Source organism: Haliaeetus albicilla, chromosome 12 (assembly GCF_947461875.1).
Source record: "Haliaeetus albicilla chromosome 12, bHalAlb1.1, whole genome shotgun sequence".
Taxonomy (NCBI): Eukaryota; Metazoa; Chordata; class Aves; order Accipitriformes; family Accipitridae; genus Haliaeetus; species Haliaeetus albicilla.
In genome coordinates, this window is record NC_091494.1 from 14,977,164 (window position 1) to 14,992,479 (window position 15,316).

At 55.5% G+C, this 15,316-nt stretch overlaps 1 long non-coding RNA gene across 1 annotated transcript; it reads left to right on the forward strand.

Annotated features, from left to right (window-relative positions):
• The first annotated feature begins 4,467 nt into the window (after positions 1-4,467).
• LOC138688035 (uncharacterized) lies at positions 4,468-10,292 on the forward strand. Its single transcript, XR_011327077.1, has 2 exons — positions 4,468-7,315; positions 7,788-10,292. It is a non-coding gene; the product is annotated as an uncharacterized lncRNA (long non-coding RNA).
• Positions 10,293-15,316: the final 5,024 nt, after the last annotated feature.

Consider the following 15,316-nt stretch of genomic DNA (forward strand, 5'->3'; position numbering starts at 1 on the left):
GCGGCTCTGCCATCCCCACTGGATTCTGTACGGACAGCGCTGGCTTGCATTTCCCGACCTGCTTGGTTTTGCATGAACCAACATTTGTGGTGCCTGTGGGCCGCTCCTGCCGCTTGGAGTTGGGCTGGATTGGGCTGGGTGTGGGGCGGCTCCGCAGCTCCCGGGAAAGGCTCCTGGATGCAATTAAGTCTGAGCCAGCTGCTGGCAGCTGGAGGCACTCAGAGTATTAGTTCATTACTGCAATTCAAATGAAGAAGAGTCTTAAATCTTCTCTGAAAAGAATCTGGGTTTGGCAGGCAGTGGAGCCCTCGGCTTATTTTGAAAATGCCTTAGACAATTTTGGTAAATGTTTTACTGCGTGTTTGGGGGAAGTAAAATTTACCCCTAGTTTTCACGTTCCTCGGTTCTCAGCTTCAGCACTGCCATGACTCGCCCCTCGCCCCTGGCAGTTGTCTCACAGGGAGATATTTAAGCAATGAAGTCTCTGCGCTTTGCGGGAGGTTTACCTCTTCAGCCCAGATGCCCAGTACATGAGCTCCTCTCCCAGGCTGGCAAGTGCCGAGGGCACGTTGGGAAGGCTGCTCAGCACTGAAGGGTTCCCCAAATCCTGCTCTCCCCACATCCTGGCCAACGCCGTAGCTCCGGCGTGCTGGCTGCCAGCCGCTCCATCTGCACTGGGCTCTGCAGGATCTCTTGGGTGTCCCTGCCTTCTCCATCTGCAAAGCACCCCGCAGCCCTCCCGGCCTGGCCCTGCAGCCCTTACCCAGGTTTTGGGCTTAGCTGCAGATGGCAAGCAGGACTGCGAGCAGCAATCGGTCTGGGGTGTTGGAGTCCCCCCGCAAGCCCCCCCTTGGGCTCCTCAGAGTGCCGCTGGAAATGGTTTCGGCAGGGACCACCCCAGGGATGGCCAGCCCGGGGCTCATCTCCCTGCCTGCACAGTCCTGCCTTGAGAAGAGAAATCGAAACGAGGACTTTCCAGTGGTTGCGTTTCCTGCAGCAGGAGGTGTAGGAGATCCCCGGGAAGCAGCCGGCAGCGGGCATCCCCCGGAGCTGGATGCTTCCCTGACATTTCTCGCAGAGGGCTCGACAGGAGTGGCTGCAAAAAGGCACGAGGCAACGAGGGGACCGGGGCAGGGGCAGCGCTTCGGTCGTACGGGGACGTGCTGCCGGCTCAGGGTGATGCTGGGCAGCCCCACACCAGAGCCCTCCTGAGCGCGCGGGCCTGCGGGCTGGTGGCAAGCTCTGCTTTCAGCAAGCCAGTGTTCTGTGACAGATTTCAGTTGAGAAGCGCTGAAGCAGCTCTGTCAGGACAGGCCTGATCAACGCACCTGGCTTTGCGGCGATGCTCTTTCTTGGATTTGATCTATTTGTGCAAGAGGAAGAAACAATAACCAAAAAAACCCCAGATAAGTCCAATAGCAAAGATGCTTTTCGCAAGCTGAGAGCCAAGCCTTGCCTTTGCAGTTCACTGTGTCTCTGCACGGCCCCAGCTCTGGTGCTGGGCGGCCGGGCGCAGCCGGCAGGCTTGGCAGGGCACCGCAGCCCCCAGGCTGCCAGGCGCCGGGGCCGGCAGCTCACAGATCCCCCTGTTAGGAGTGTGTATCTGCCATAGGTCTCCCCACTCCTCTGCCATCCCTGGGAGGTCTCTAGCCCTGAACGTTAACGTGAGACAGACGAGCTTTTTTGCTGGGCTGTCGCTGGCGTGATGCTGGTGCGAGCCTCTCTGGCTGCTTGGGAGCGATGGCAACTTTGGGATCTCGCTCACTAAGTTGTCACGGCAAGAATGCCTCATTTCGCTTTTGCTCATGGGAAGCCTGGGTGTTGGCTTGCTGCAGGGTCAGTACATGAGCCCTGGAGCGGGACAGCCTGTATCCGGAGCCTGCCTTCCCCTGTAATAACGTCAGCGCTGGAGAGCAGGCGGCTATTTTGGTCCCAGGAATGCCAGCGGATGATTTCACTTTTGTTTTGTACCCGATAACCTTTCCCATCACAATGAGAGACGACGTCCGCACTCCCTGCACTTCCATGTGTGAGGGGAAAGCCATTCAAATGCCTCTGCCGGGGAAAAGAAAAAGCCACTTTAAAAATAGCTGCCCGATTGTCCACGGAGCCTGGGCAAAGGAAGGGCAAAAGCCTCTCGGTGCTGCGCTGTGTACCATGCACCGGGATCAGCTTTGCCGGCCGAGCCGGGGCATGAGGATGATGGCTGTGGGAATGTTTGCTGTGCTGGTTTTCCCATCGGCCTCGTGGGGACGGGAAGATCTGGGAGAGACTTTCTTCTCCATGCAGAGTTGTCCCAGTGTGGGGCTCCAGTAGAGCTACAGCAACCCCCTTTGCCCCCCGCCCTTCTCCGAGTCCTTTCCCAGCCATGTTTCGTGGCTGGGAGCTCGGTCAGGAGCGAGGCGAGACAAGCCCACCCCGGCCCCCAGGCGAGATAAGTCTGGTCAAACCCAAATTGCTAAAGCTCAGCTCCAATTTTTATTTCCTGTGGGGAAGGAGCTGGCTAAAGTAACTTGTGTTTTTTTTTTTTTAAGTTTTCAGCCTGCGACTTCCCACGAACTGCTGACCCATCATGTGACAGGAGCCACGGCGGGGCCGCTGGAGCGAGATGCGGTATCACCGGCTTATCGAGCCGCGCCGGGGCCACGGGCAAGCCCTGGTGCTCCGGTGGGGAAGGGCCTCCCGGCACCTGCGCGTGCCGGAGCACGGGCAGCACCCGTGCACCGGCCTCTGGGAATGGGCAAACCCTGATGTGCTTTAAGAGGGAAGGCAGCAAGCTTATTTACCACTGGAACGCCTCCCCTATGGAAAGATGCTTCCCCACTGCCCCGGGGCAGTGTGGCCCTGCCCACCGATGCCTGCCCTGGCCTTCAGACTACATTATAGGCTGTTTTGCAGGCTACTGGCCAGCAGGGTGGCTACCTGGGCTCCTGTTTGATCGGTCCTTTTGCTCAGTGGGAGATTTTTTTCTCAGTCCCCCAGGCGCACACACAACTTAACAGGGTGGCTCCAAACCTGCCCTTGCCCTTCCTGAGCTGGAGCCTGTTTACAAAACAGCGGCTGAGGGCTGCTATTTATCCTTACATACACATCGCATTCAGATTGCTAAACAGGCAAAGCCAAAATGAAAGTCATCTGAGTTTTCTTTAATTAGAATAAGATCCTGATGAATCATGAGGTTCCTTACCTCAAGGATGCACCGAGAATTGACTTTGGCAGCAGACTTCAAGGTACAGCAGTCAGCAGAGCTTGCTTGCTGCGTTGACATCTGCTGGAAAGACTTGTTTTTCGCTCCGAAGTCACATGCTAACTTGTGATCTGATCATGAGATACAAAGGATAACCTTCCAATATTTACTTTTCTCATCTGGAATTTTAAAAGGCAGAGGAAAAGAGCAAAAAGCAGCATAAGGGAGGAAAACAAAAAAAAAAGCCCCCTTGCCGCTTTTGGTTAGCATTGCTCTAGGCACTGTGCTTGCTGCTGGGACAGGGCAGGAGACCGGCTCCAGCGCGATGGGCTGCATATGTGCCTGCTGCAGCCACGATGGAGAGCTTTGATCAGAGCGGGCAGAGCATTGGTGGGGAGAGCGTCAGCACGGGCAGAGCAATCACTGCTGGTGTGTTCAGCCACGTGGGCGTCCTCCCTCCAGCACGAGCGCACCCGTGTGCCGGCAGAGGTGGGCAGGGGCTGCTTGTCCCAGGGTGACCTGCACTGGCATGGTCAGGGGGGACTTGTCCTCCCCGCGTGGCTGCCCAACGCTGGCCCTGTGCCATCCTTTAACGTTAAACTTGCATGTTTGATTATAAATTTCAAAAGTAATTTTTTTTTTTTAATAACAATACCCCAATGTAATCAGCTAGGTAGGTGGAGTTATTTGATGCGCGCTCTAGTCCAAAAGTTTAGAGTAAGCCCAGCTGCAAGATTAAACCAGAATCACCCTTGAATAAAATCTCCCGTATAATCTTTGGGGAATTTTGCTAGTGCAGCTTGGTATGTTTACTTCTGTGAGATGATGCCTGTCAAGCACCAAAAAAACCCCAGAAACCCATCACGGTGCTGACACGGTGGCTGTTGGGAAATGAGCGTTCAGGCTGCTGAAGGCTTTGGCATGAGAAGCATTCGCCCTGAAGAGGGACCAAGGCAGAGCAATGGGGCAGGGTTGTTTGTTTTCCAAGCCAGAGAGGTGTGTACCGTTGACTACCAAATTTGAATAAGGAGGTCGCTGCCCACGATTTGCATACATGCAGCAAACCTGACTTGCATGTACAGAGGCATTACTCTGGGACCGGCAGACTAAGATCAGCAGTGTGTGCATGTGCCTGTCTGTTCAGTGCCGGGAGCAACTACGCAGAGATGGAAAATGCAGCAGGTCGTGGCCATACTTTCCAAAATCCCATCACCACGGGATGCCCCTGGCTGCACGTCTGCGGGGCACTCACATTTGTAGGAAGAACCAAGGCTGGGATGACTGGCCTGGCATCACCCCCGGTTACTCTCTACCTCACCTCCGGCACTGCTGAGCTAGTGTGTGCAGCGTCGGTGTCCTGCAGTGCCGTGCCGTGCCACCCGCACTGGTGGGTCCCTCGGGGGGGTCCCTGTGTGCCCAGGCTCGGCATGGGGACCAGGGAGCACGGGAGGGCAGGGGCTGTGTCTGCAACTACAGCTGAGTGAGTGAGAAGAGAGGTTAAAGCAGAAAGGCGCTTGTGGTTTCCTTCGAAACTAAAAGGCCCCATAATATTTCAGAAGGCTGATGGCATCAACGAGCTGCTGCAGAGCACTCTGTCCTGGGGGCTGTTGGTGCGTGGAGAGCCGGCCGGTCCGTGGAGGCTGAGCCCCAGGACCATTCAGAAACTTCGTGGTCTTTCGGGAGGGAGGTGTGTAAGCCTCGTACCTTCCTGGCTAAAGCCTGCTGGTGTCCTGGCTCTGCCTCTCCGGGGAGGGAGCTGCAGGGTTGCAGGGTCTTGGGTGGCTGGACCCAACCTGCACCCCTGGCCTGGGAATGGACGATGGAAGGGGAGACGCTCCGGGCGACGCCAAAGGGGCTGCGCCTGCGTGTGACACCCCGTGTGCCAGCTTGACACAGGGTGAAAAACTCTGCTGGAGCTGCCCTGGAAATAAGTAACTGCGAGGAGGAACAGAACGGGGTGGATGTCACGCTGGAGGGAGGCAGGCAGCGCAAACCGAGTTATGAAAGCGCTGCCTGCAAGAGCAGCGCACCCGGCCGCAGCCCGGCCACAGCTATTTCGGTGCCGAGAGAGGACCGAGCGCGGAGGTGTTTCCAGTAAAAAGGCGCACTGGTGTCAGGCGGGGAGCGGGGGAGGCGGGACAGAGGGGCACAGTGAAAAGCTACCCCACCTAACAGGGAGGGCACGAAGGGAGGGCGTCTGCTGGGTGCCTTCCATGGGCTGAATGGCGTTTTCACTGTGGTAGGAAGGTAGACTTTGATGTTTCGTGGAGGATGGCTGAATGATGGACTTGCAGTGAGAAGTGGATGAAATCCAGCCTGCGAGGGCCCAGCTGGCCCCCGCACCTTCGCCAGGACCACGGTGTTCCCAAGAGAAACCTGCTACGGTCCCGAGGCTCAAAACTGGGGAAGTGTGAAAAGGATATGATTTTAAATTAAAACCAGAGCAATCCACAATAAAGAGCTGTCGCTAGTAATCAGGGCTATTTCTGACTGCAGGTTTTGAGAAGTCTTGAAACTGTTTAGGTCCAAGTTGTGTGTCTCCTGCTACATGGAGCATGGGCTGCACTTTGCAGTGTCCTAACCCACCTTCCCATCTCCCCATGTAGTGTAAAGACCATTTTTTTAATTCTGAAAAGCAAACCATCCTCTTTCCTTAGGCAAATATTTCTGTGGCCTCTGCAGTAGCATTAGCCAGAGATCGTTACAAGCACTGTGACGGGCTGATGAGGGGGGTGGTATGCAGTCATCAGTGGTCCATGCAGGAGAGCAGCGTACCTGTCTCTGGCTCATGGGCATTTGGAAGGAGTTGGGTTTTCTGGACCTGGCTGACCTGTCTCTGTGCCCCAGGGGCATCTCTGAGCGCTGTGGTTTCCCGGTTTGCTGGCCCTTCGCCTGTCTCCAACAAGATTAGAGCAGGCCTGGCCCGGGAAGTGGGATGCAGAAGTGACCAATAGTGATGGTAACTGGTTGGCAGCACTGCCTGGCTCTCGGCATCTTAGTCGCAAAAGAAATAAATGCATTCAGAAAAAATGTAGGCAGTCTGGCTCCGGTGGCTGGGGCATTGGCTGGAGGGGGCTTCAGCCTAAGGGCCGCAGAGGGCTGAGTTTACCTTGCCCCATCCCTGGTGAATGCCTTCAGTCCTGGCCTCCCTTACCGGTGATGGTGTGTCTCCGGCAGGTTTTGCTGTGCAAAGTGTTTGTTCTGCTGCAGCAGAGCGCGGAGGGTGGGAGCACTCCACGGGTGAGTGCCTGGGGAAGGAGATGCATCTGCTCACCCCTGAGTGTGGCATAGACACTTGCTCCTGGACAAGAAAGCAGTCCCTGTTTTTAAGGAAAGAAACAAATCCCAAAGAACATCCTTTTGGAGCAGCCCCCTCCTGCCTGCTCGTGTCCCTAGAGGACAACGAGGGCTTTGTAACTGCCCAGGGCTCTCGGGAACCAAAACAACCTCCGTATGAGCTCAGTGGCTGTAAATCAGCAGGCTCCACCGGGTGCTAGTGCTGGGTAAATTTAGCGCTGATTGCTTTGATCTGAAATGCTTTTATTTTGTACCCTCTGCAGAGATAGACACAAGGTCAGACTAATGGCTGATACACAAAAAACGTATGTGGCCTGTATTGATTTTGCAGTGATTAATGATTCAAAGGGAAGGCCAGTGATTCACGCACACGAACGGTGCCTGGGAATGAGCAACACTGACTGAGGCGGCTTTTTAATTCCAGCATCGAGCCTGTTTCCCGCTGCTTGGGGGTACCGGTGCCGCTGTCACAGATGTCCTTGTGCTGGGCAAACACCCGTTTGTACGCAGTGAGCTCTTGTACCCACGTCTGAGTTCTGTTTGCCTTGCTCTTGCTGTCCGTTTTGGAAGGGGATCAAAAATAACTGAGCCTAAACCCTTACTGTAGTCTTGTTGACAAAGCCTCTCGAAGCTTTTCTGCTGCTGTCCCAGGTGGCCCAAAAGGACAGGCCTGGGAGAGGGTCCAGCAAAGTGCCTTGCCCTGGCTCATGTCAGGAGGTGTTGCGGCTGAGTGCCTGCAGGAGGCATCCCCCGGCTTCAGCCCTTTGGTTACCAGTGTGTGATGTCTCAGCGAAGGAGCTTCAAAGCTGTCTGCTGTGATTAGCCTTGCAGGTGATGGTTTTTGAGACGCTCTTCCACCCCCTCAAGCATGTGGGACTCCCCGGAGGCTGCTGAGCTGTGGTGGGGTGGGCGTTCTCCTTCCACAGTCTTCCTGCGGATGGGGACCGCAACCCCTCCGGTTCAATCTGTGCCACAGATGCAGCTAGAAACTGATGGAAGGGGAAGTCATCCTAATTTTGGAGGGGGAAATCAGGCCCTGTTTGAAGAATCTGGGCAGCAGTTACACAACTTTCCTATTTGGTATTTGAGAAAACTTCCCCCTCCTGGCTGTTTTAGCCTTGTGACTATGACTAAAGTCATCATGTTGCTACCAAGGCTCCTTCTGCTGGGCTCCCTGCTTTTACACTAGCTGTTTCGCTGAGCGGGCCAGAGATTTGCTACATCTCTTAGGGCCTGAAGACTCGCCACAGTTTGGGTTCCACTTGTTGCCAGCACTACTGCGTATTTTTTTTCTCTCTTGCAGTTGCCGATGTCTTTCCCTTGCAAAAGGCAAAGATGTGTTCTCTCTTGGGCAGCATCATCGAGGAGGCGACGCTTTGCTGTAAGAGCAATTGCTCAGTGACGGCAGTCGCCCCCCTGGGGCCATGCATCCGTCTCACCCCCCTGGCAGGGTGAGTGCTGAGGTACAGGCAGCGGCATGGGGGTAAATGTGGCCAGGGAAGGGCTGGGTGAGGCGGGAGGTGGGAACGCTGGTACGGATGGGGTGTTCCTTCGGTTTCACGTGGATGGACTCAAGGGGAGGAGTTTCAGAGCTGGTGGTGACACCCCTGTGTGTATGTGTGGGGCAAATGTTGGCTAGCTCATCACCCAGCCATGTGGCCAAGCGAGTCAATGAAGGATGACATATGGCAGTGCTGTACTCAGGTTCCCTGGAGATCCTGAGTTCCTTTTTGCGGGAAGTCATTATGTGGTGACACAAACATGAACACAGGTGAAGGTCCACAGGTACAGGATGAATTCTGGCTACGTGGATGCCAGTGTGCACAAACCCGTTCAGCCACGTGCAGAGTAGCGCAAGGCCATCTGCAGCTCGCTCAGAGGCGCTGGGTCCCAGCCCGTCTGTGGCAGGAGCTGCAGAGATGCTTTGAACGTGCTGAGGAGACGAGGAGACGAGGGAGCTGCATATGTTGAACTAAGCCTGTGTCCTCACGCTCCCCCAGCCTGACCTCCCCAGCCCTCCCCCAGGCCCCCCCCAGCACTGTGGCAGAGTAACGTCCCAGCCTGTCAGGGTGCACTGCCCTAGGTAAGGGCGTGAGAAAACATTCCCAGTGGCAAAGCAAGGTGAAAATGTCCACCCTGCGAGTGGCTGCGGTGCAATGCTCATGCTCTCGCCCTTCGCTTTGCCCGCCGTTAGCACAGAGGCTGACCAGCCCCAGACACCCGACGCTGGCTCTGGCTGTAACTGGTGACAGTCCCAGTGGGGTCTCCGTCGGCATTCAGGAGCAGCCGAAGGCTGTCGGCTCCTCCGAGGGACACTTTGGGGACGCGGGGTGTTGGCCCCAGTGCCGTCCCGCTGCCCCTGGCATGGCAGGAGAGGGCGGGAAGCATCACGAGGAGGCAAGCGGAGAGACACTGTGTGCTCCCAAATTAGCTACCAGGCCAGGTTGGTTTTCCTGTTTACTCCCAAAGTGGAGAACAGGAAGAGAGTGAAAAACCTCATCCCCTTGGCTATAAAAAGATCTTGTTGTGTGGGCACAGGAATTTTACCTTCCTTTCCTTTTTCTCCTCAGTGGTGCCAGGTGTGTGGCGTGGGCTGTAGTGGCGGTAATGCAACTAAAGGGGGATGCCGGGAATAGCAGCTCCTCTGTAGGAGGTCTTTCCTCTCGGGCAGAAAACTGGGCCCATTCACCAGTCTGCTGGTGAGCATCTGTTTTGGGGTTTTGCAAAGCACAAGGGTCACAGAGGAGACATGCAGGGTTTGTGTCGGTCGTGTTGGGGACACAAAGTCCCCACTGGGTATACTTGGCACTAACCCAGCCAGGGTGCAAGGCAGCTGATGGCTACTCACAGCTCCAAAGAGCGGGACAAAAGGTGAAGAAACCACATCATCCCTACAGCGTTTCACAGGCAGATTGCAATAAAAAGGTCAGCTGGTGGGTTTGGCCAGCAGGAGCAAGGAGGGGGAGCAGATAAGAGACTGCCATGCTGGAAAACTGGCTGGCTTGCGTTTCAAGTTTACAGCATCAGGATGAGTTATTGGGATCCTAAACCCTGCAAGCCCAGAGAGGTTGCTAAACCTTGTTTGCCTCAGATTGTTTGTCCAAAAAGATACCGAGAGATGAACTCTTTCTTCCCTTCGTAATTTGCCATAATCTTATCTGAAGCCTCCAAAGTGTCCTAGAGACTCCTCAAGGAGATAACAGCTAAACAAAAAAGAAGTCCAAGAGCATTTATTTCTGAGGCTTGGAACTGGGGAATAGCACAAATTTCTTGGCCAGCTTTGGTCACCCTTATTTGTCACAAAGAGAAGGAAAGGACGCCCAGAGCTGCCAGTGTCTTGCTTTGGTAGCAACTGAGCTTTCCTGCCTCCTTGTTCCTCTGGGATAACTGAAGCTATTTTGAGGAGTAAAGTCTCAAAGTTGATTTAGCTAATAACTAGAAAAAAGTACTGTACGAGAGCAGTAGGCTACAGCAGCCCACATCTCAGGCATCAAGCTGCTTAGGCCAGTATGGTTTAACCATGTCCCACCAAAGGGTGTTTTTGGTGTGATTGTTGTGGGCCGGGGATACCATTCAGGGGAGAGGCTTTCTCATGGATCCGGTGATGGTTTCAAGGTACCTTTTGCTCTGCATGGTTTGTGGCTTCTCACTTGCGAGAGGAACCTCTAATAATCTCACCATGGACTTTGAAAAGTACATGCAATTGTAAAAAAAGGTCCCCCAAACATAGTATTTCCTTTAAAATTCACTTCAGCGTCTGTGTGCCTGACTGGTCTTAGCTGGTCTTGCCATAAAAGACTTTTACAGACTCTGTGGCTCTTCTGTGGGGTCTATTTCTGCCGATGCCACCTGTAGTTGTCCATTTGAAGCAGCTGAGTGTTATTTGTGATGTTGCCTCCACAGCACAAGGATTCCCCCGTGTGCCCACAGCTGTGTGGGCGCACTGGCAGGCAGGGATGTCGTACAGGGGCTGGTGATCCGGAGCAGACCTGGGGGGTTGTAGGTAGCTTTGTCCATGCTGTACGTCTCACCCTCAGCAGTGGAGAAGCTCCTGTGCTGCTGGGGAGGGGTTGTGGACACCAGAATGGGATGCACCGTCCCGGCAGCACTCATACTGGGCCCCACTGGGGATTTTCCCACTCAGAGGTCTTTGCTTATAAATTGGATGAGCCCTGTTAGTTCCATGAGGGGCTGGTCCAACTGCCATATCCCATCCCTGAATCTGTCTTAGCTTTAGCTGTGATTTTTATATTTGTCGGTAGCAAAACTTTTACTGCATGTCCAGTGTGCCCAGCTCTGGAGTCAGGACCTGGATTCTGTGTTAATTATGGTGGTCTCATCCAGGTCATTGATTAAAAATGAAATTTTGAAGAGGCAAGAAAAAAATTCTTCTCTGATGAAGTGTCTGCTTGATGCTGGTTCACAACTTAGAACTGGTTTTCAGACCTATGAGTTGGCCAGGTTTTGCCACAGTTGCTATGTGCTGTGTTACCTTTTGCATTACTCCGTCTCTCAGTTGAAACGCAATACCAAGCAAGAGTTGTACCCCATGTAAGCATCCTGTATCAGCACCACAGTAAGTTACTGTGACCAGACCTGTTTTCTGCAAACCTTTCTTGATTAGCAGAAATAAACTATTTAAGGGAGGGGAACCGAATTAATCAGCGTGTGCCTGGGTCATGGTGACTTGCCTCTAGCATTGTCCTGTTTACTCTTTCAAAGTACTGGCATCTTAGTTTTCTTTCAGATGAGTCCCTCGGCAGCCAGAGCGAGGGCAGGACACACAGCCGCTCCCTGTGCCAGCGTGGATGTCCTCGTTTACTCCAGGTACAACGTGTATTTTAGGAGCGAAGCAAGTAGGTGCGAAGGATACTTCAATGTCGGGTTCTTGGGAGCAAAGCAAACAAACGAGCAGTTCGCTACCCTGCTGTAATGATTTTATTAGTACAAAGCAGTTCACGGGCAGTAAGGACACTCCGTCAAAGCAAATCGATTTCTGTCTACTGTTTTGCTCACCCGCTGCAAGCCTTGGGGCAGCCACCGGCGAGGTTCTTGCCCAGCTAGCGAGCGTGCCCTTCGCTTTGCTGCGCTCAGCCCCACGCTCCCGCGGGGCTCGTTGCCCCCGCTGGCCTGCCTGTGGGGTTTGCCCGGTGCCGAGCCGCAGCCGTGGCCCCGTGGGACCGCGGCCACCCGCACGGCGGGTCCCCTCCGAGGCGGCACGGCCGAAGGCCCCAGAGGAAGCAAGGCAGCCACGGGAGGTGGCTGACGGCCGGGTGCAGGCAGCGGGGCTTGCCTTGTGCCGCAGGAGCGCAGGGGACAGGCACGGCGGAGTTAAAGCCCTTAGCCTGACTCCGCTAAAAACCCACGTCGCGTGGTTTGTGTGCGCAGGCTGCTCCAGTTCGCCTGGGGTTTACCGCACATTTTCATCGTGCTTGCAGAATTGCTGTTATCACAAATTGCAAAAACCGACCTCATCCTCATCTGATCAGAGTGAAACCAGCACAGCTCTGCACGTCTCCAGCGTGCCCGGTCTGCTGAGCGCTCCTGCGGGGCACACGGTTGTTGCTCAGAGATGTTTCCGTTTGCTGCTTTGGGATTGATTTCTTTTCATTGCGGACTCTTTGCCTTGGCCTGTGAAAGCAGTTGGTGACCGTTGCGGCCAGGGTACTCGCTGCCTTTGCTACTGGCCATGACATGGCTTTTTGCTGAGGGCTGACATGGCCTTTCCGTATGCAAATGGGAGCAGTAATACAGCTGACGATGACAGAGAGCCAAGGCAGAGGGTCCGGGCTGCCGCCAAAGCCCCGCTGAGCAGAGGCGCAGCCGGAGCTGACTGCGAAGCCCATCCCGGGCTCTCCACTCCCTGTCCCATCGGGTGAGCAGCACCCCTCGGGGTCGCCCTGTCCCGCTGGGGCGAGGCGAGCGGGGCACCTACTATCTCCCCACTGCCAGTGCCTGTGTTTCACCCCGATAGCTCCTTCCATCCCAATAGCTCCTTGCGTCCCAATAGCTTCTTCTGTCCCAGCCCTTGTCTCCGCAATGGGACAGTGGTGCGGATGAGTGAATGGGGCTGGCAGGCAAGCAGTCTGGGAGGCCCTGGGTATTTCCCACGGGCAAAGCTGCTGGTTAAAGTACTATGTTTAATAATTATTGCAAGTCCTACGTGGAGGACGCGAGCCGGAGGCACCGCATGGCTTATCAGCACCAGTCCCCACGACAAACCTTGTGTGCCACTGGGCTGCGGTGCAGCTGCGGTGGAGGATGGCATGTGCAAAATATTGGGGAGCACTGCAGATTTCTTTCACTAGAGCTTACCACATGTTTTTGGCTGTAAGTGAGCCAAGCCAGAGCTCAGCCCCTTCCAACGCCCGCAGCCCTCCTGGGTGAGCCACTGGCGGCTGGGCAGCAGGTCGGTGCTGGGGAGAGGAAAGCCCAGGTAACGTGCACAAGAAATTAGGGCTTTCACAAGATGCTGTAATGAATTGCAGCCGCAAGTTCCAGCCGTGCTCTGCCTACGCCCACAGCGTGCTGCAGGGGCAGGGTTACCCAGCTCAATGCCACCGCCACCGCAAGGGCAGAGCATCTGTGTCAAGGGCCAGCGCGGGGCCGTCAGCACTGCGGGAACACAGAGCCACAGCTCCCTGCCTTCATATGCTGAGTCATAAGGCTGGATCATATGGTGCATCTTGCAGCAGTAATCAAGTGACTGAAAATCAGGACATGAAAGGGCTTTGGCAATGCCAAAAGCAAAACGTAAGGAAAAAAATTTCCCCTCCCCTTACTCTGTAGAAGTTCAATATTGTGCGGATGATCTGAAATTTTCTGAAGTGCTAAAGGCTGACCGTGGGACATAAGTGTTTGATGTTGGGTACAGGGATCTTCTGCTTCTAAAATAAATGAGACACTTCTTCACAGGGGAGTCTTCGGACTTTCTGACAAGAGGTAATGGCAGAAACCTGATATTGTCGGAGGCTGGCTGTAGGAAATGCAAACGCTAATGGCTAGCGTTGATGTTCTGCTGCACTTTGGACTTAAAAGCACGTGTTTTATTGTGACGGGTGAAGGGAAGCTGAACTTTAAAGGCTTCATGTGCTGTAGCAGGAGGCCTCCAGCTGAATGTCCAGCTTGACTCCAGCCCAGGTATGGCACGGGCAGAGGCTGGGGTGGTCCCACCGCCTCCCGAATTCTTAGTTTTGCACCGCTTCCTTTTTGCAGGTTCGAAGATCTTCTTATGTGCTTGCAGGGAGTTAATTTTCCAAGGGCCTTTAGTGCTTTGCCTGGGTGCCTTTGGCACTATCCCTGCAGGCAGGACAGGGCCGGCATTTTTGCTTTGTCCTGCGGGATGGAGCCCGCCCGGGTTTGCAAGCCGCAGCAGGAGCTTTCTGGGGTGCTGGTCTCGGCAAAGCCGGGCTTCGCCCTCTTGCCCGAGCCGGGGTTTGCTGTGGCTGAGGCGGCTGAGCCTCTTGACGGGGTGCGTGGATACGCACACCACGCCGGGCAGGAGCGAACCAAGGCTGCCCTGGCAGGATTAGTGTTTCTAAATGAACGCTCTGCTAACCATCGAGGCTCGTATTTCCATTCCCACCTGCCACCTATGTCAGCTCGCGTCTCGGCGGCACCAGAGAACAGCTAAATGAGGAGAGTATTTCGTCTGGTACTGGAGAGCCAGCCGAGGCAGCAGCCGAGCGGTGGCATTAGGGGGCTTCAAACACCTCCGCTCCTGGCGGAGCTGCCTGGGCCTGGGTGGGAACTGGCCTCCGCGGGGCCGGGCTCCCCGGCGCTGCGCCCGGCGCCCGCCCCCCATCCCGGCCTCTCCCTCCGTCCCTCCGGGGCCGGCTCCCTGCCTTCCCGGGGCGCAGCCGCCCCCCCGCGGCGGCTGGGGCGGTTGCAGGGCAGCGGCACCCCGCCGTGGTTGCAGGGGAGCCGGCTTCCACGGTCCGCCCGGCCCGGAGAGGTGAAACGCGTCATAGCGCGAGCTGTATGCACAGACAATTTATATATACGTACGCACGTGACTTAGAGAGACACACACGCGCGCGGTTGTGCATGTATATGTACGTAAACGTGTGTATATGTATACAGATTCTATACATATACATGCATATGCACACACAACTCTATACGTGTGTGTATACACACAGACAGATGTGCATATGTAAATGATATGCATATGCACACGTATGAATATGTACATCCGTATCTGCGTGCATATACCCACATACCCCCGTGCATGTGCTGCACGCAGTGCCTCTGTGTATTCGATTTACATACGCGTGCATAGGTACACAGTTCCCCCTCTATTTACAAACGGTAATACTTCAGGAAATACTAGGTGGGCCTCGTGAGGGCCGCGCAGGCTGCAGGTGTGTCCGTGCCCCCCGCAGCCGCGGCCGCTGGGGAGCGCCGGGTGGGAGCGGGGCTGCCGGGGCGGCCATTTCGCTCTCGCCCGGGGGGTGTCACTGTCGGCCGGCACAACCTCTGCCGGAGCGGCGGCTGCCGCCGGCCGGAGGGCTGCGGCTTTCCCTTCTCTTCCACGGGAGGAAGCTCTTGCCTTCCCCCAGCCTTCGAGCTGGGGCTTCCTCCCCCAGCAGAAGCGCCCGGGCAGCCGCGGCCAGGCTGAAGGAAGAGGCGCCCTTCCTTTGGCCACGGAAGCCTGGCCGAAGGTGACCCTGGCGTCGGGGCGGCTGCAGGAGAGGCCCGGGGAGAACAGGGAGAAGATGGGGATGTTTAATCCGGCAGTCTCAGTCTATGCACGTGTGTTCTCAACCCTAGGGATACTACCCCTCTTATTTAGGTCACCCCATGGTGAAATCTAGATTTGCTGAGGAGGTG